This window comes from Euprymna scolopes, chromosome 21 (genome assembly GCF_053919585.1).
Source record: "Euprymna scolopes isolate OS-2025 chromosome 21, ASM5391958v1, whole genome shotgun sequence".
Taxonomy (NCBI): domain Eukaryota; kingdom Metazoa; phylum Mollusca; class Cephalopoda; order Sepiida; family Sepiolidae; genus Euprymna; species Euprymna scolopes.
In genome coordinates this window covers 512,288-532,861 of record NC_136502.1, presented here as the reverse complement: position 1 = coordinate 532,861, position 20,574 = coordinate 512,288, and the positions used below count along the sequence as shown (strand labels likewise).

Below are 20,574 nucleotides of genomic sequence, written 5' to 3'. Positions count from 1 at the left end.
CTTACCGTGTTTAAGAGAGAGTGGCCACCATTTTGAATTTTCCAATACAACGGTAAGCACTGCATGTTTTTCGAGCTGAATAAACATGTTACATTGAATAAAAACAAAAAATGTATCCTGTTTGGTAGAAAAGTAACTTATCTTGCCTTTGATAATATTTATTTGTTATATATTTGTTTTTTGACAACTTTTTCGAATGTGTACAGCAATACAAACCCAAAATCTCTTTTAAATTATTAAAACTTTTAGAATTTAAAGTTTGCAAAATGTGCATAATAAAAAATATATTAATGAAAGTTTTATTTTTAAATTTTAAAAATAACTCTTGTATTTTTTTTAATTGTAAATTTGTTTATTAGTTTATTATAGAAAAAAAAAGCAAAGTAACAAAATGGAAGAAAAAAAAAAGCAGCTCGATAAAATGATAAAATATTTTGCCGGGGAGAAATGTTTTGGTTTAAAGAAAGTAAAATAATTTAAATCCTAAAAGTTCATTATGCTGAAATAAATTTTAATAATTTAAAAGAATTTTTTTAGCCAGCCATAGTTTAGCGTCATTGCCGTTGTTGGAAAATATTTGTAAACAAAGTGCGTAGGTTAACGATATGGCGTTAGTGAAATTTTGAAAATTTTCGTAACGGCTTCACATTTTAGGTAAACTCAAAACCAATGAAGGTAAAGTCATATAGGCTTGATATTTCGCACAAATAATGTTTAATATCTATATTAACGAATATATATAGTTTCAAAACTATTACAACTTACCTTCAGGTCTAATAATGATGATTTAAATGACACAAAACTTCACTTCAAAAATTTTTACACTTCTACTGAACGTATGAAAATAATTCAAATACCAGCATGTAGCGAAACATGTGTGCTACCTCATCAGTATCCCTGCGGTGTAGTTAACCCCCCGGATATAGGTGGTAGGGGCCAATTTATGACACATACCTCAGTGCACAGAATTACGGCTTACTCAAGTTATCAATGCCACTTAACCCTCGCAAAAGCCTTGGCATTTTCACATACCTAACATAAGAATATCTGCAAAGTAACCTTTTCATTGAAATATGTTTGTTCTTTTGTTAATCAAATTGTGAGAAGTTGTAACAGCAGTCCTCGAACACACCTGACTAGAAATCTACAATCGTCAAAGGTCACAATCCTACTTCTCAACTCAGGCTGCTTTCAGCTTATCTTCTCATTTTCCATGTGTGTGGCGAGATTTTGCGAGACCACAGCTTATAAAACCACAGGCGCCAACTTTAATCTCTTTTTATTGCCCAACCTTGTTCGACATACATACGTGGTAAGACTTCCGTTTCCTTAACTTTAGACAACATGCCCCCCCCCCCCCCCGATCTCTAGATTACATTTCGTACTCCCTCATTCACTGTGGCGGTCGTCTTTCTTTACTCAGCCTCCGAGGTTCTCACCACCCTCTTGCTGCACATCGCTTTCCACTGTTTCACTTTCAACTGGCCTGATATCCAGAATATGTCTTAGTACCCCGTCTACCGTGTTGTAGGACTAACGGGTGTGTCGATGTTAATCCCGCTAATTCCCCAATAATAATAATAATAATAATAATAATAATAATAATAATAATAATAAAAATCAGGTGTGATAAAATCAAGCAAGCAATGATGACTGAAACGAATGGATGAATTATTTAAAATTTATTTTTATAAAAGATTGTAAATGAAAAAAGAAGATAAGTTTCTTCTTGGTCGAAAGTCTCTTTCTGTGACTGAGATAATTCAATGCTTTTCCATGTAATGAAAAAAGTCAGTTCCTCAACTGAGGTATAAAAAGATCTATATGTGATGAAGTAGAAAAGTCCTGCGACTGAGGTAATTGAATGTTTTTTTTTTTTTATGTATTGAAATAATCAAGGAAAGTCTTCGACTGAATTAATTGAATGTTCTGAAGGAGACAAGTAAGAGTTCTTGGTTAGAAATAACCAGTCTTTTTACAAAGAATTAAACTATAAAAGTCCACTCCACCGCTTACTTAGCGGGGAGATAGTAAAGGGTAATAAAAAGTCCATTAGGGTTGCAAGCCCGTATCCACGTGAGGGAATTAATTGAGGGGGGGGGGCGCATGTTTAACGTCCAAACGCGGACATGTCGATGTTGATGTTTATGCCATGGTGCTCAAAGGTCGACCCCGTTTTGGGCGAAAAATGCCCTTTTTATACTTGTCCGACCGGCTCCAGGGAGGCATTAAGGAAAAAATATTTTAAAAAATGTTTTTCTTGTAATCCGATTGAATGAAAAGAATAACATTCTTATGACCGTAAGATGCTCCAAGTGACGTCCGCACGAATAACTGGAATTTCATTTAAGAACCACCGAATTTGCATGGGTGGGCAAAGGAAAATGTACGCACAGCTGAAACGATGTTTATACATCCACGCAGCGCAACTGTGTTTTACTGTTAAGGCAGCGCACCCTTATTTTGTTTTTGAGTAGATTCGATGCGCGTGCGTCAGGGCTATGACAACCGCAATGTTGTTGCTCATATTACTCCTGATTATGTGACCTCTGCTCCACTGTGTGATACATTGCGTCCCTGGGGGCTTCACCCATACTTCATCCCTGAATTTGTATTTCTGCCATTGTATTTGCCTGGTTAAAATCAATGATTTCATAAATTTTAACCAGGCAAACACAATAGCAGAGTCTGTTTTCACACAAAGGTTGAGTAGTCACCATTTCAAGGCCAGATTCACTTGTTTTGTAACTGCATCAAATTCTTCCACATTGATGTAGCTAGCATCGTCCTTCTTCCCCAGCCAGGCCGTGTATGGAAAACTGCTCCCACTTGTTGAGCCCTTCTTTCATTTGCGGGATCTCATTCTTCCTTCAAAATTCGAGGCCATCTGATGCACTTTGTTTCAGTTTTAGCTCTAAAGCCCCCCCCCCTTCAGTTCTTCAGGTGCCTTGGTGACAAGCCCGAACTTGTTCAAGTGACCCACTACTTCCTTTGCAGTCACTAGAGTTTCATTTATGAGAATGCTATTGATGTACAAACTCATCTCCTTTCCCCATTTTCTCCAGAACCTTCCTCAGAATGGTCGACATGATCTTGGGTGCTGAGTTCAACTGTACCAGCTCACCTGATCGCAGGACACCAAATATGATAGCCTCCCTTGTCAAGGGATTCCTGCTCATGTAAGAGTCATTTCTCGGTCGTCAGCGACTAAATGTAACTTCTTTTTGTGGCAAAACCCCATTGATCGATTTGGTTGATATGCTGCCCCAGCATTCTTTTGCGCTAAAAGAAAAACAATTTCATGCACACAAAAGAAAAACAACTCAGTGCTCTATTCTACTGATTAAATTCCACAAACAAAAGATATACAAATATAGAATTATGTACAATTGTCTACAGTTCAATGTTGATTGACAGACTCTGCTGAGTCGATAAGTATATTTCTCTCCTTTCTTCGATATAGTGGTGAGAGGGGGAGCATGTGGCGATTCTCGACAAGTTGTTCTGTCTCAACTCTCACTGCCTCCAACTGCTGGGTTCGACTCTGTGCCTCGTTCATATACTCAGGGGAGGAGTGAAACCAGGGTGGTTCCCTGGATCAATCATATCCAATTACATCACCCCAGGGGAGGTTTTCCCTCCCACAAGTGCACTTGTGGATCTGCATATGTTCTCATACCCCGGAAGGTCATCCCTGCGACCCCGAGGGTCACAGTATACTGCACTCAAATTATAAACATCCTTAGTCTCGAACCCAGAGTCATTCCATTTTCAAAGTACAATTTACAAAAAAATGACATTGTTGCTGATTTTCATAACAATGAAAATCACAACCCAATCTTTTCTCTCATCAGGTTTTTGACACCGCTTATAATTAATGAATAAAAAAAGAATCATATCTGCCTGACTTTCTCGAGTACTTTGGGAGTCTTGGTCTCCCCCCCAATGGGGAGTCCAACTGTTCCAACGGACAGTTACGTCACATTCCGCCCCCCCCTTAGACCAGCGGTTTCCTGAGGAAACAGATGAGTCTAATTCATCCACACACACCATATCTGTCCCAACCAACCTCTCACCACACCCAATACCAGCTAGTTCAATCAGCCGTTTTCCATTATTGGTTCACTTGTCAAAAAATATAGTTCGAATTATGTTCAACAACAACCATCCCCAGGTGATGGGCCCCCACATCAGCTCGCCACCCAAGCTATTCCCATTCTGGGTTTTAGAAGTTCAAAGGTTCGAAAATTCAAGATTGTCAAAGTCTCATCATTCTTTTTTTTTCAATCAAAATTATAAAAGTCACTCGGATTTTTTTTCAATCAAAGTTATAAAAGTCACGTATTTTTTTTCAACACAATTATAAAAATTAGTCAACTTGTTTTTCAATCAAAAATTGTACACAATCTCAATAGTTCAATACCCCTATTCTGGGTAACTAGCACCTGGTCTTTATTGGACTAGTCTACTTCCTCCTCACCTTAACTGGTCACAATTGGGATTTTCCATGGCAATTCACGGGCAATCCTCTGCAAAGAAATCAAAGGAGGAGAAGAATCAAAATCGCTCTCAGTGACTCTGCATCTTGGTTCCCGCAGAGATTCCGACATGCATGCTGCCTTCCTCCGATTGTTCATCAGGAACTTGGTTTTCTTCAGGTGGGGTCATCTTGGCTGCAGGAGGATTTTGACCAGAGTTACTTCCGTCATCAGTGTAAACAGCCTTGAGATGCTTCTCACTGTCACTCATCTTCACTCGCTCTCTTACACACCACACCACTGCCGCCAGGATTATACTCATCATTACTAACGTGCTTATTCCTGCTTCCACTATCGTTTATTTATGGGATCTAACTCTGGATTCCTTGTCCTCCAGACCTACCAAACGGGTCTGAAATTCTCTCAAATCTATTTTACCTGCCTCCCCTAGAACCTCGGTAACCTAAATCGGGCATGTGGCAGCGATCGATGGACCAGGGGGTTCCAGAGGTTAGTAAGGTTGTTCTGTTGGGTGATTGTCCACTTCACATTGGCCGCTCCCAACAAATATCGTCCATCGGCCTGGTAATATGCAGGTAACCTTGTCCATCCTTTGTCCAGTTCTATCATAGTTAAAGGTGGACGCACCTTAATTCTACCAGCGGTGGTATTGCCGCATACCCTGGACAATTCCAGCCTGGGTAGATATCGACCAGGTGCCCTCTACCACTCTTACTGCCAAGGGCAATAATCCCTCGCTCGCCACTTTAATCTTGCAGACACGATCTATCACTTTCTCGTCCCCCTAAAATAGCCCCAACACACACAGCTCATGATCTCCCATCATATATATCGGACTTTGGGACCAACAGATTCCAAGGCCATTAATTCGACACTTTCCACCGCTTCAACAACATAAAATTATTCCTCACCATATTAAACGCTACATATTCCATCTCCACCCAGTAACTGGCCACCAGCCTCAATCTGGGAATGTCCAGCGGATATGGAATGGGCAGAGTGATGACCTGATAGATCTTGTATTGACCTCCCCGATCCGAGAGGGGCACAGGCACAAACACCAATATTCTTCCAACTTCCAGCTATGCACTACACCCGAGGGTGTTATAATATTCCCACAACCCTTCTTCTGGGCTCTTTGGGAGTTGCAGACGAGACGGTAACTTCTCTCTTATACCCTGCAACACTTTTCACAGCTGATCAGGACTGATTACGCTGGGGAACAAATGTCCCAGTGCCGATGTTCGCTAATTAATTCCCCATAAGACTGTAAGTCGTTCACTATTACCATTTTGCAGGAGTGACCACACGTTGGGGTTTACCACTTGTGGGAATCGATTACTGTTTGTTAGTGATCAGAATTATCGATTTGTGGAGAGTGTGTTCAATATTTCGTAGAGGCTATTACGTTGAAGGTCGAAGGTTGAAATATGCATTTGCATGTTTCAAAAAACAATCAACAATAAAAGCCAAGTTTACTGAGGAAATTTGAACATTAAAAGAAAGACCGTTAAAACAGTTATATATTTACATATGGACAAGGAATATTTATTTATATAGCGATATACAATGAACAATACAGAGTGGGTTGTGTATACACGCATGTGTATGTATAATTATACGAGCATATGCATGAAGTTGTCTTTGTTGCACATATTGTTTATTGGGCATATGTATATCTGATATTTGTATGTGATCAGAAGGGTTCGTTAAAGTATACATTGAATGGTCATTGTGTATGCAAGAGTTCATTAAGGTATACATATGTATTTTTTCTTACCTTGAAAAACAAAACGCACTGTCGAGGCATGTGCGTAATGTGTGTGTCTTCACATACATAATTTGAACAAAGAAAGAGATAGAGAATGCAAGTTAGGTAAAGAAAATGAAACAGGAAGTATAGAATACCACCAGTTGGACTAATCGGAAATCACTAGGGCAGATAACCAGTATGTGATTGAGATGTTTGTGTGCGTGTGTGTGCATGATATCATACCAGCTTGAAAAGCATCTACCCATAATGGTGAAAGATCTCTTCTAGTGTTGGCCGTGTCCATTTTCATAGGGTCTAAATCCAGACGTTCGGGTTTGAAGTATTTCTCTATTCTCAGTAAAATAAATTGTAATGAAAAAGACCAAAATAGAGGATGCTTGAAAGAAGCTTTATTTTACTGAGACCTATGCAGGGACGAACCACTATGAGTACTGCCGTTGATTTAACAAAAGAAAGAAAGAAAGCTCAAGGGAAGTAACTCACGTCTAGAGAGTGTAAGCAAAAGTTAAAGAGTTTTTTAAGCACAGGAATGAAAGTTTATTTAACACAAGTACTTATTAGCAAAAAATTATTTTCATCCAAAAATTAAGTAAAACAAATAAACCGTCATAATTGTAATAATACCACAAACAACATTCACTTGTTTGTCTGGAACCAGATGTAACCACTATGAGCTATCACGTCCATGCTTGCTTCATCGATAGTCTCTGCTTTATCCCTAAATGTTAACAATTATCACTTAATGGTGGCAGCGGTAGGGATTTATAAACTAATATATACACACACACATATATATATATATAATTTTCACCATGTGTGACATTTATGGTATTGAATCATTTCTCATGAAATCACAGCTGCGCTGGACTGGTCATGTATTGCTTATGCAAGAGGAAAGAATTCCAAAAATGTTGATGTACAGCCAACTTGACAGCGGTTACCAGACAATAGGCTGTCTATTACTTAGGTATAACGACAAATTAAAAAGCATTCTCCCAGCTACTGAAATAAATTCTTCTGTACCCGAAAATTGTAATTGATCATATGTATGGAGGTCTACATGTTTCAGTGGTATTATGAAAAATGTAGCATCAAACATTATTAAACTGCATCAAAGTAGAAAAAGAAATAAAATATTGTCTGCCGTCCCAGCCATATATTCAAACAATTCACACTCGTGCATTATTTGTAGACTTATTTGTAGATCATTGACTGAACTGAAATGCAATATATATATATATATTTTTTTTACAAGCAGTAATGTAAATTACAACATATTACTGATGGAACAACACAAGCGAGGAAAATTTGCCGTAGTATAGGGGACCAAAACCTAAGACGTTTATATGCCTCTGGCCTCACTGATTAATAAAATAAATCGCCCGAGCACTTATGGAATTTCTTCAAAAGCCAGTTTAGTTTGAATGCCAATTTTAGGATCCATAGACTCCTCCATATGCAATCCTGTCAGAAGCCAAATAAATCGTTGTATGACCTCATTACACGAACAGAATATTAGCACAAAAATGTGACTTCAATGATGAGAGGTTGAGCGAGAGAGTATAGAGTTTATCATTCTCCACATCATATGGCGTTTTCGGAATGAGGTATATAGTAAACCAAAGGTAATGACTGAAGAACAGAAGTATAACGCCCTTAACGCAGGAAATGACTAGCCAAACTAGCTACGAATGATAAAAACAAAAAGCATTAACTCAAGCAAGAAATGTGGGAACTGTTTTTAACCACAAGCCTCAATAGTGCTCAGAATACAGTGATGCCCTCACATCTGAAATCCTGTTCAACAGCTAACAAGTACTCATTCTAGCATCCACAAGGGAGGACAATCTATACCAGCTCCACTAGGCATAAAGAAAACATGCTGATTTGCAAGAGAAAACATGTACCGGGCAAATATAAACAAAGATATTAAAAGGATGTGCAAGTCAGGAACATACAATAAATGCACACATGCAACTAAATAGGGGGAACGTTATACTACTGCAGATAATATTCACCTCTGCTATACTGAGACTGAATGCAACCATTACTGACTTGGTGCTTTCCTGTATAAAGCTGCTATTTAGCTCATTTATTGTTCATCTCTTCTTTCTTACTAAATACTAAGAATTATCACTTCTCTTACCAGCGTCCAATTGTGAACATTCCTTGAGTCAAAAAGCAAAGTACAATAACAACATCACCAAACTGCCATTTTCAGGGCAACACACAACTATTAAATGTGATCAAATTTTCACTCTTTGCTGCTGCCTGCTCGCTAGGAATCCACCATTCTCAAATCTGTCTTTCCAGTTCCTGCTCCTGTTGTTATGTTGTACTCTCTTCAAGAGGGGCACAGCACTAAATTAACAATATGTTCCCTTTTTGCGAACTGTTGATCACTATACCGGATTAAATGCATGTTATGTAGCACCAGGTTAATAGAATGTTAGATAGCAGGGTCAATATATATGTAAAGAGTGTATATAATGTACGTGAGTATATGATGAGTTTCTTTGTGTCATCTAGAGTTTATAATTTCTTGTGGATATGTATGTGGCATGGGTTATAGGACATTTACAATACAGATAACACAAATGGGACAGGACACAGTTCTTGGTGGTAATGTATCTCGCCAATAAAGAAAACATGCCTTCATTCACCTGTGGATCTTGATTGACGAATCTGCAAAAAGCTGCAAAGAAGATTCTTCCCAAGGAAAACGACCAGGAATCTGTGGTTATATTTTACAATTTTTATTTCACTATGTTTTCTCATCGGAAGATTGCAAACTTGTCTTAGATTTATTCCCCGGTGTACAGGGCCACAAGGCCCTGTTGCTAGCTTACTCTTTCTCCACTTTTTAACGGTCTGTCTTTCTTCCTGACCACTGACTAACTCTGTATATATATCTAACTACTCGGTTGCTATTACATCATTCAACTGACATCTTTGAACATGTGACTTTCATCACGTTTCTTCTAAATTCCAAAAATCTATATGCATATTTGTCTTTGTACACTAATTCTGCATACGACAACTAGAACATTCTGTACCTATAATTTTAACTTTTGATAATAATAGTTGAGTTCCCTAAATTGACTATCAGCAAGGTAACCCGGTGTTGTCCCATCATAATTTAACATTGTTATTTCCAGTGTCCATTGCTCCAGCTTCCTTCCTGCAGCACCTGTTCCAGTTTCTTTCTGCAGAGAAATCTCCATATTAATCTCTGTGTGATTTTATCCCACGATGATCAAGTTCTAGAAACATCGTTTTTGCTGATATAGCTTCTGCTGCCTGGATTTCACAAACATGCTCTCTATAGATCTAGCCTCAGCTGCTGTCCAGGTTTCCTATTACTGTTGATTCAGTTTTCCTGCTGTCCACTTTCTGGTTTCATTGTCCATTTCAATCCAACCCCTTTGCTGCAGTTGATGTTGCAAAATCGTCAATCTTTATGATACAGCTCTACCTGCTGCCGACACTTCAATTTATTTCATTCCTGTTGATCCAACCCTCTATTCTATCTAAGTTTGAGAATCGTCTTTCTTGTTGATATAACCTTCCCTGCATCATTGCTTTTAGTGATGTTTTTTTTACATGGGGGGGGGGGTCACCACTTATCAAGGCCCGAATTTGTTTGTGTCCTTCCATCTCCCGTCTTCCAAGTCATTACTAAGCCTATCACGCCAATTCTCTATAAGTTCCTCTTGTATCTTTGATGCAATATGTATCTCTATTTTACACTGTTTATGGCATTTTATACTATTCTGATCGATGGATAATAAGCGAGAATTCATCTCGTTTTTACACCTAAAAAACAATGAAAAAACAATATTGGTCTTATTTGCATAAGGGTTGAAAAAAAAAGAGCATACAATAAAAATTCAAAATAAAAATGTCTTTCATAAAATGTCTTTTCTAAAGTCTTTCTTTTCAGTAATTTTTCCCGATGTTTTCTTCTATATAAGTTGCCTAGAATTATTTATTTTCTTTAACTTCCAATCTTAAACATTCCTGTTCTCTTGCAAAGATTAATTTTTTTTAAAAACAACTGTGTCTGACTTTCTTGTCTTTACAAAGTTTTCTTTTCTCTTGACAAAGGTCTTCTCTTCAATAGGCAAGTTTTCTGTTAACTCTAAGGCTGACAGATTGAATCTTCTAGGTTGCATGATCAAGCAAACCAAAATGCATTACAGTTTTTTCCCCTAATATCCTTTATTTTCTCCTTCTAGAGATTTCTTGCTCTTTAAATTGAAAGGAAAAATTAAATATGTTGATAAACCAAGCAGACTGATCAACAGAGTCTAACCAAATATGTCCCATCAGTAATAAGTACAGATTGTAAAATGGATACGAAGGGGTGAAGAAATTTTATCCTCGATCACTCAACCCTCTCATTACCTCTCCTTCTCTTTGGCCAACTGCTAAGTGCCTCACCTCGATGCAGTGACAGCAATGATGATGAGTCAAAAGACAACCAAACCCACATCAGGCAAGAAAGGCTAACCCTTTACCATTATTCTTATACTACTTAATGGCTGATTGGTGAAAAATAAAAATTCTTAAAATATTAGTGCAAACAGAAAGAACGAACTATAAAAGTAGTAATTGTGTTGAATATTTAGCAGGTGACCCCATGAACAGAGGCATTCGATGGGTTACACACATGCAGATTAATTCCATTTGATGAATGCGGGAATTTCCACTTTTTCTATTGGAACACATAATTCGGACAGAAATATCGGTCAAAGGAAATATTAAACAATAGACAATAGGACATATTAAACATTCCAAGGTGATACAATGTTTATATAAATCGAAACAACAGAAAGCGAGCAGCAATCACAGAGTGAGGACATGCTGACACATTTTCTTCATTGCCAAAGAATCCACACACCCATCATGCACCTTCACTGATGTCAACACCCGTCATAACTAAATCAAAAACTGTTGTAAGTGTAAAATAAATAAAATATTATTTATAGATCAACTCTGTGGTGTTTTATTCGCTTTCAGACCAGTGACAAAAGTCGATTTTGAAATTATATAGACTGTAAAACACATGTGAACCACCGGCTGCAGTGAATATATAATAATTGAAGAAGTTTAACAATGCAGATGTATGACAAATGGCAGTGTATTTATGTAAAGAGGTAAAACTGATGTACGTCACAATAATTTTTTTTACTGTAGGTATTCATATTAAATGTATTGTAGACAAGACACAAATAGCAAAGATACAGTATCTCTTAAGTATGTCTTTGCATATGTCGCAACATATGTTGTTTCATTGCAAAACAAGAGCCACATACTTCACAAGAATATGGTTTTTCTCCAGTATGAGTTCGCATATGTGTCAACATATTTTGTTTCAGTGTAAAAGAAGAACCACATATGTTGCAAGTATATGGTTTCTCTCCAGTATGTATTTGGGTATGTTTTAACATACTTTGTTTTGTTGTAAAAGAGGAGCCACATATTTCACAAGAATATGGTTTCCCTCCACTATGTATTTGCATATGTTGCAACATACTTTGTTTCATTGTAAAACAAGAGCCACACACCTCACAAGAATATGGTTTCTCTCCAGTATGAGTTCGTATGTGTGTTAACATATTTATTTTCTGTGTAAAAGAAGAGCCACATGTTATGCAAGAATATGGCTTCTCTCCAGTATGTGTTCGCATATGTGACAACATAGAGTGTTTTGCTGTAAATGAAGAGCCACATACTTCACAAGAAAATGGCTTTTCTCCAGTATGCTTTCGCACATGTCGCAACATATATGCTTTCTGTGTAAAAGAAGAACCACATATTTCACAAGGATATGGTTTCTCTCCAGTATGTGTGCGCATATGCCTCAACATATTTTGCTTTATTGTAAAAGAAGAACCACATACTTCACAAAAATATGGTTTGTTTCCAGTATGCGTTTGCATATGTCTCAACATATGTGCTTTTTGTGTAAAAGAAGAGCCACATACTTGACAAGAATAAGGTTTCTTTCCAGTATGTGTTCGCATATGTTGCAAAATATGTGCTTTATGTGTAAAAGAAGAACCACATATTTTACAAGAATATGGTTTCTCTCCAATATCTTTTCTAATATGTTGCAACATATTTTTTCCTTTTAAAAAAGCGTCGCATATTTCACAAGAAAATGGTTTATTCTTACTATGGTTTTGCATTATCTTTTAACTGAGGTTCTTGTTGAGAATAGTTTCTCTGCAGTATCAAATGAATAGTTCATGTTTGAAGTCGACATATTGGTGGTCTTTTAGTACAAATTCTTTCTGTGTATTTTCAATTTTGTGTTTTTGTGCAAAAAACGGAATGGACTACGAAATCTCTGTTTGTTTTCAATTGTTACAGATGATCAAATTTCCTATATGAAAGTTTTTGCGATCAGTACTTTTCTTATGATTCAGACTTTTTCATTTTGATAATATATGACACTTGTGTAGGAATTAACTATTAGGTGTGAACAAAGATTTTATATCTATGTAGATCAATCTAAATAAAATCTAAATGATATATTTCATGAATTATATGTTTTATCTAAATAGTGTTGAAAATCTATGTGAATAATGTTATATACAGATTCTCTGAATTTGGTCAAATGTAGATAATTTTTTAGATGTTTTAATATATTTTTCTACAAAACTGATCCGATAGCTGAAATTTGGCTTTTGTAAAGAGACTCATGAGAGGATTACTCATTGTGACAAGTATTCCAAGTTGGATTCTATTTAATAAGAGTAGAAAGAAATAAAACTGCTTTTCTGATTACATTATCACAAAGTCCGATTTGATGAAAAGAAAAAAGCATTGTCATTGTTCACAAGGTTTTCCTTGTTTTATGCAATTTACATCATGAAATTTCAAAATATATTTCTATGTGGAATTTGCATATTTCAAGTCACCAAACCAATGTAGACCAATTCCAATTCCAATAACATTTGTCACATGATTGTTGAACATTCTGCAAATATGAAAACAATTAAAAGGTAAACTTCAAGATAAAGAAAAGTAAATATATTCGAATATAATAATGTATTTGTTTTTTGCAAATATGAAAAAATAGTAACATTTAAAAAAAAATTTAGAAAAGCAAATATATTCGAATATAATAATGCATTTTTTATTTGATTGTTAAAGTTTTCGTACATGCAAAAAAATTAAAAACACATTTCAAAAAAAACATTTAATAAAACATATTCTTTGCAAACAAATTTTTAAAAAATGTAAACATGATTATTTATGAAATGGCCAAGTTTTAGCATCACTTTTACAATCACATGTTTTTCAGTATTTAACCATTATATCACGGGTTCATTATGTTTGCAAGAACCTATGGAACAGGAGTTATAGTACTTAGAAATAATCAATTGTAACAGTGAAATTCTTTTGAAGGTTGAAGGTTCAATCCTCAGTGTGGGTGACTGAAAATTCATCTGCAAATTACTTAATATTTCTCTTGTCATGGCTGAAAGAATGGGAGCATCTTACCCTCGTGGATATAATAAAGAATTCTATTTGAAGTCAGTTATTACATCCACTGAAATGTGAAAATAACACCAAAGACGAGAACAGCAGTCTGAAGAATCCAAATAATACAAAAATCCTGAGCTCCCAAAGAACAAATCAAATGGGAGTTCAACTTTTATATTGATGCATAATAATGAGATCGATTTGCTATTTTCAAGTGCACACTAAAGAATGACTTTGAACCTACCATACATTAATATCATACCAGAAAATACTATTTAATAAAGGTGAGCTTTAGTTTAAATCTAGTAGTTATTATGTACATAGCTGTATCACTTGACAATCTAGAAAACAATTTCAGAAACGAAAATTAAGATGTGCAATACTCCACAAAAACAGGCAAAAATGCACTCTGTAAATCCTCAGTGTACATCTCTCCTCTGAGTATGAATCGATATACAAAATAAAAGTACATTGCCAGAAAGATAAGATAACCAAATGTATACTTTTCCACTGATATATTGTAATGGATATCACCAACAATGTCAGTCAAACACGCAACTCGGGACTAGTGAATATAATATTCCTTGGCAACTTCCTCCTTAGGACAAAGCAAGCTCATCCAACTTTGAGTGACTGCTGCACAGAAAAAAAGTAGAAATGTGTATCAATTCCTACAGAGGTTGCTGGAGGCAGAGCATGTGTTGTAGATATGTGTTTCTATGAATAAAAGTTTGAGCTGAGTAAAACATTTGAACAGCAACTACTCTAAAATGAAATGAGCAAAAATTTCAACATAAAAAATGGTCTTTGAATCTGAAATGAAGTTCTGTTGATAGGGTATGTCTATTTATCTAGCACAGAAAAGGGAGAAAAGTAGAATCTTTAAATTTATGTCAAAATATGTTTTTTTTTGTGTAGCCCATTATTACGGTGCTGGCCAAGATACCCTCATCGAGCTAACCGATTAGAAGTGATTAAAATCGATTCATTTGAAATACAAGGTGCCTTAAATAAGTTTCTAGAGTTTTTTCTATGGGCACTTTTATTGATAGTACACTCATTAAACTCTAGTCCCCATCGAAATACTCACACGATTTGTTGATAAAAACAAAACTAGAAAGATGAAAAATAACATAATGCATAGTCACAATTTTTAGAGAAAATAGATAGCAAATAAAATGATGAGAATATTTAAAAATTCTGATAGTTTTCCTTATGTTTTACTTGATTATTTTATTATATGGAAGAAACACTGAAAATATTATTGCGTTTTATCATGGAATAACACTTAGGATTTACTGACTTACCATCATGAGATTAATACTAGAGATTTAATAATTTTACCTCATGGAATACAGAAAAGAGATTTGATGATCGATGAAAAGAACCTAGAGATAACTGATTTAATATACATATGGAATAAAAGTTACATATAAGTTTATCATATCATCAAATCAATAATGAAAAAAAAAGATAAAATGGAAAAAACATCTTTAGGCTATGATATTTCGAAGCTAAATGCTTCTCATCAGGAGAAGGACGAAGATTATACAAAATATAAATAAAAGCTATCTTAGAAACATGTAAGTTAGAAATGAAGGAAGTATATATTAATGACTATGAAAAAGAATGTAAAAATATAAAAATAAAAAGTAAAATATATACAAAGAAAGAAATAAGCATATGTAAATGGGAGGGTAAAAATCATAAAGAATTATATAAGTAAATAATAGTAAAGAGATAATAGGTATCACTAAGAAATAATGGGAATCATTAAAAAAATAAAATAAAAGAAGAAAAACAGAGAGGAAAGAGGAGGCAATAAAACTAGGGATGGGAATAGAAAAAGCAGATATAAAATATCAAAATGCATGTAAAAGGAAAAAAGTTAAGTATGATAAGAATTAAATAGAAATTTTTTTAAATTATAAAAAGGAAAATGACTGAAAATCCAAACACTATAGAAAGTCTACCATAATATCCTTAGAATGTCGAAACTTTATAAAAATTCACAGAAAACCCCTGAAAATAGAATTCTGGAGAAAAAATAGCAACTGTTAAAAGGGTATTGTTAGTCAAAGTACACTAACCACAGCAACACAGGTCAGTTATGTCTGAAAGATATATACACCAGAGATTTAATGATTATATATCATAGAATAAAGAAAAAAGATATAATTATTTTATAGCATGGAACCAACTCTAGAGATAAACTGATTTAATATCTATCTATCTATCTATCTATCTATCTATATATATATATATATATATATATATATATATATATATATATAGATATATATGAGTATATTTTTAGTAAAAAATGTAATAATAGCTATGTACAGACCAAGTTTATTAACTATGGTGAATTAAAAATAAAAGGTGAAAAGCTAGCTGACCAGCTTCGCACCTTGCTCAATAGAGCTAAAATTCAGCTGAATAACGATTAACAAAAAATATGAAATGGAAATATGGTGGGTGAAAAATAGGACCTCCCCCAAAGCAGGGAAGAATCAAATAGAAACTACATTATGTCCTAAAAGATTTTCTCTTTGTTTGCTAAGAGAAGTTTGCAATAACTTATTATAGAAAGTTTCTATAATTTTCAAGTAATAGGGAGAGTGTGACTTGCTCAAAATGGAGGAAAGTCAACACTAAAGTTTAAGGCACAAACATGGTTATTTATGAAATGCTCACAAATAGCCGAACGATAGGTATTATACTAAACATATGATGGTGCATAATTTGCATGGCGTATCTTGGATGGGATGTGTTGTTTGATATGAGAATCCAAAGTTAGTGATGTCAGCCCAATGTAGTGCATTCCACAACTACATAAGCAATAGAATTATTATGATAAGGGAAAGAACATCTTTTCGGATAAAAAACAGTATAGGTCTTGTGAAAAAAACAATATGAAGACTGGATGCAAAATAACACTGTTGAACAGCCAGTAAAATTTATTTGGCAAAATTACCACTAGTGTTACATAGCCAAGGTAAGCGAAGGTAAACAGGACATGTATCTACTCAAGTTTCTGTACTTTTAAAATTGGAAATTTTATTTTTTTATAGTAGATTTTACAATATCCAAAGGATTGGCATTGCTACATAAAATCTTAGTGATAAAGTTAATCTCTTCATACAGATAGGGCTGATTTAGAATGGATTTCTAAATAATAATGTTATTTCAGTATGGTGCATATTCTAAATAATTGCCTAAAAAAGTACTTTTTGACAGGTTTACAGGTCAAATTAAATGACTAGAATGTATATAAATATTGCTGAATAATCAAGGATGTGTGTACTGAAATTCCTGAGAATGCAGGAGACAACAAAGAAAAAAAAAAACTGAAATTTTGAAAGGTCATTTGGACAAAACAAGGCCAAATGAAGCTAACAACAAACATGAAACAAAAATAATTGAAATTTCCAAAGATCAATTTTAATAAATCAATGGCAAGTGCTGCTGCACCAAATAAAGGTTTAGAAATGATTGTCAAAAGAGTGAGATGTCAGATGTCAAAGGCGATTACATAACAATGGCCTGAATTTAGCTAAGAAGTTAAGAGTCAGCTACCAAATTCCTATGTGCACGTCTTCCTCCTACCAACTCACCATCCCTCTCCACTTATTGAACTTATTGTCACTCACCATCAAAACTCACAATAAAACTGTTGTTAGCTATCTATAAAAGTGAGAATGTGTGTGTGCGTGAGGACACTTCTCACCCTCTTATACTCAATGAACTTTTTAGTTAAAGACTTCAAATTTGGTATATAGGATATTCAGATATGTGGAAAACGTTTTAATTGGTTTGCATCCAGAAATACGGGCTGCTGAGGGGTTCAAATTGAAAAATTGGTATATGGAGGTGATTGGGCTTTTATCTGTTTGCTAAATGTTCCACAAATGTGCATGCGTGAATGGTTCACATGACAGATTTATTATGTTAAAAAAAATATGTTTGAAAAACACTTTTAATAGATCACGTTATGTGAACCTAATGATTATGGTACTGAATCACTGTTTTTAGGTTTTCGTTTTGATCTCAGTCGGAATATTTTCTTTTTTTTTACTTACAAGAAATGAACTGTTTTAAAAAACCCATACTACTCGCCTGCACATGTCTCAGTTTCTGTATGAATTAAAATATAATATTTATACATATTTTACGACCAGGCAATGCTGGGCCCCCAGCTAGTATTTCTATAAATCAAGGTGTTGTCATTCTTCTATGTATGGCCATAATACTACAATATTAATGTATTTCCTCCATTTTTTTTTACCAAACACAAGTAAAAGAAAAGCCAAATTGTGTTGTAAAGAGCGTATTTTTAGAGGTGTCGAACTTTAAATTCATAACTTTATTTTCTTTAATTGCAGATTTCACAGCTATCAGGTATTTTGAGGTCAGCTTGGTTTGGCAATTCATCACAAAGAGACTGGCACCCGAGCAGCGTTTGCAAATCGCAAATTTACAGAGAGAATCATTTGATGAAGGAATAATTTAACAAAATGGCCCTATAGCAGTGTCAGAAACCAATCTTAATAATACGTGAAAAAAAATTTGATTAATTCGACCTCCTATCTTTACAAGCTTATAACTACTTGAAAAATGTGATTCAAACCCTAATTTTTTTCAATTAAAGGAGCAAAGACCAAATTAAAAAAAAATAACAGGGTTAATAGCAAATTATGCAATATTTGTTTTTTTAAATCGGTTTTCTTTAAAAAAGATTTGAAAAAAATCAATAACATTTTACTTACTTCGATTATAAAAAATCGATATAAATTCCAAGAAATAACTTACGTATAAAAAATATTATTGAATGTGTAGTTCCATTCTTCATTGTTAAGAATTTATCCATACTTATATTTTAAATTCCATTCATTTTTTAAATAAAAGAATTTTTTAAACGACTATTTGAAAAAGGAGCCATTACGTAAGCATTTTACATTCTTATCGAAACACCGGAAGTACTGGTTTGTTCTTGTTTAGAACTATGGATGGACAGAAGGCGGTAAAAACCACACGTTTGTGTTAGCCGTCTAGCCTTGTGCGTGAAGAAATATGTGTTCCCATAGTTTAAAAATAGTCAAATTTTACTTATAAGGTTTTACCTTAAAAAAAAAAAAGTCGAGGAATTTTTTTTTCTTTTCTCAAAGAAATACATAAATTTTTGATTGAACATATTTTAATTCTTCTTTATCGAGTGCATTTTTTTAATATCTAAAAAAATAAAACATTGAATGAAATAGAAAAAATTGTCGTCAGCGTCCAATACTTACTGGACAATATAAGCAGAACATAGGCTTCCAATTAAAAAAAAAAATCAACGTGGTTTAAAAAAAAAAGAAGGGTTTTACACTTTGGACTTTACAGGTAAATTTCCAAAAAACACTTCTTTTTTGTTTTAATTTACAATATATTATTTATTGATCTTTTATCTTCAATTTGTGATATATAAAACTTTGGTGAGTAAATTATTAAAATTTTAATAGACATTTCAAAATGGAGGGGTGAATTAAAAAAAAAACGTTTGTCTAAAATATTATATTCGGTTTATTGGAAAGAGCATAAAATTTCACATTGACCCTGAAAATATCGTAAAAATTTAACCAATAGAAAAATTTGGATAGATTTTTAAAGTTTAAAAATTGAAAAAAAAAAACTTAACTTGTAAAATTCAATTTACGTTAAAAAAAGGATGTATGAAGGCGCGCCGACACTTTGTAAACACTGTTTTTTAAAAAATAATATTTCTATTATTTTTTAAACAACTTTAATAGTTTATTTTGGAAGTATATTCCATAAAGAAAATAAACAACCCACTTTTAAAAGAAACATTACGAGTTTATTTTTTTATATTTTATTCGCAGTTTCGTGTTAGGGGTGATAAAAATTCCCCCCAAATTCTGATACACCTAATGGACCTATCAACTGATCACCTCATTTGTGTATTTTTGAAGGTATATGTAAAGTTTCATGTCTTTATATAAAAATATTAAATTGTTATGTCCGACTAGTCAGCTTTGCCTCATTTCGTTCCCTTACACTCTATGTTGGTTTTTGATCGCAAGGTCAAGGCTGCTTCGTGCTTACGGTCTTGTTGAGAGCAGCCATCTTTGATTCTTACACGATTAAATTGTTTACACATTTGAATCGTGCATTTTTCGTGTTTATACATGTAAAATAAATTAAATTTTTACTCAAAATGACTCCTCATGTAATAAAGTTTAAGATAAGAAACATTTTTAATGCCTTATTTTTCTCACCGGCAAACCCTATTTAGCGACATTACCAAAAGCCCAAGGGAATCATAATGGTTTGTAAGAAAAAAAAACAAAACAAAAACAAAACGCACAAAAAAAAAACCCAACAACATAAAAGCAATTAAATTCAAGTAATATTTACCATTTGTTTGAAAAGTTGTTTTCACGTCGTGTTAATTAAAACGTAACAAGTTTAACGACTGGAAGTCTAAATTTAAGATGGCGACCGGAAAAACAGGTTCGCAGAAAATTAAAGCCCAGTTAATTTAAATGCATTTTTGTTAAACGGTCGATTTGTTCAGTGAATATTAAGCATTAGATTATTATTTTATTATCGCAATATGTTAATAATTTAATGGGAACAAAATAAAATATGACAGGGCAGATAGGTAAGAAGGGCATAACATGGCCTGTTGAAGGCAAAGTCACTTCCCCAAGAACTTGTCCGTCTTCTCTGAATATGTGGACTTTTATGAATTTTGTATTTTAAACGTACGAAAACGTATGTTAACACATAAGAAAATCTGCA

At 34.2% G+C, this 20,574-nt stretch overlaps 1 long non-coding RNA gene across 1 annotated transcript; it reads right to left on the bottom strand.

Annotated features, from left to right (window-relative positions):
• Window positions 1-6,645: 6,645 nt before the first annotated feature.
• On the bottom strand, window positions 6,646-20,264 carry LOC145241953 (uncharacterized). Its single transcript, XR_013862619.1, has 2 exons — window positions 20,188-20,264; window positions 6,646-13,261 (listed from the first exon to the last, which is right to left on the bottom strand). It is a non-coding gene; the product is annotated as an uncharacterized LOC145241953 (long non-coding RNA).
• Between the last annotated feature and the right edge of the window lie 310 nt (window positions 20,265-20,574).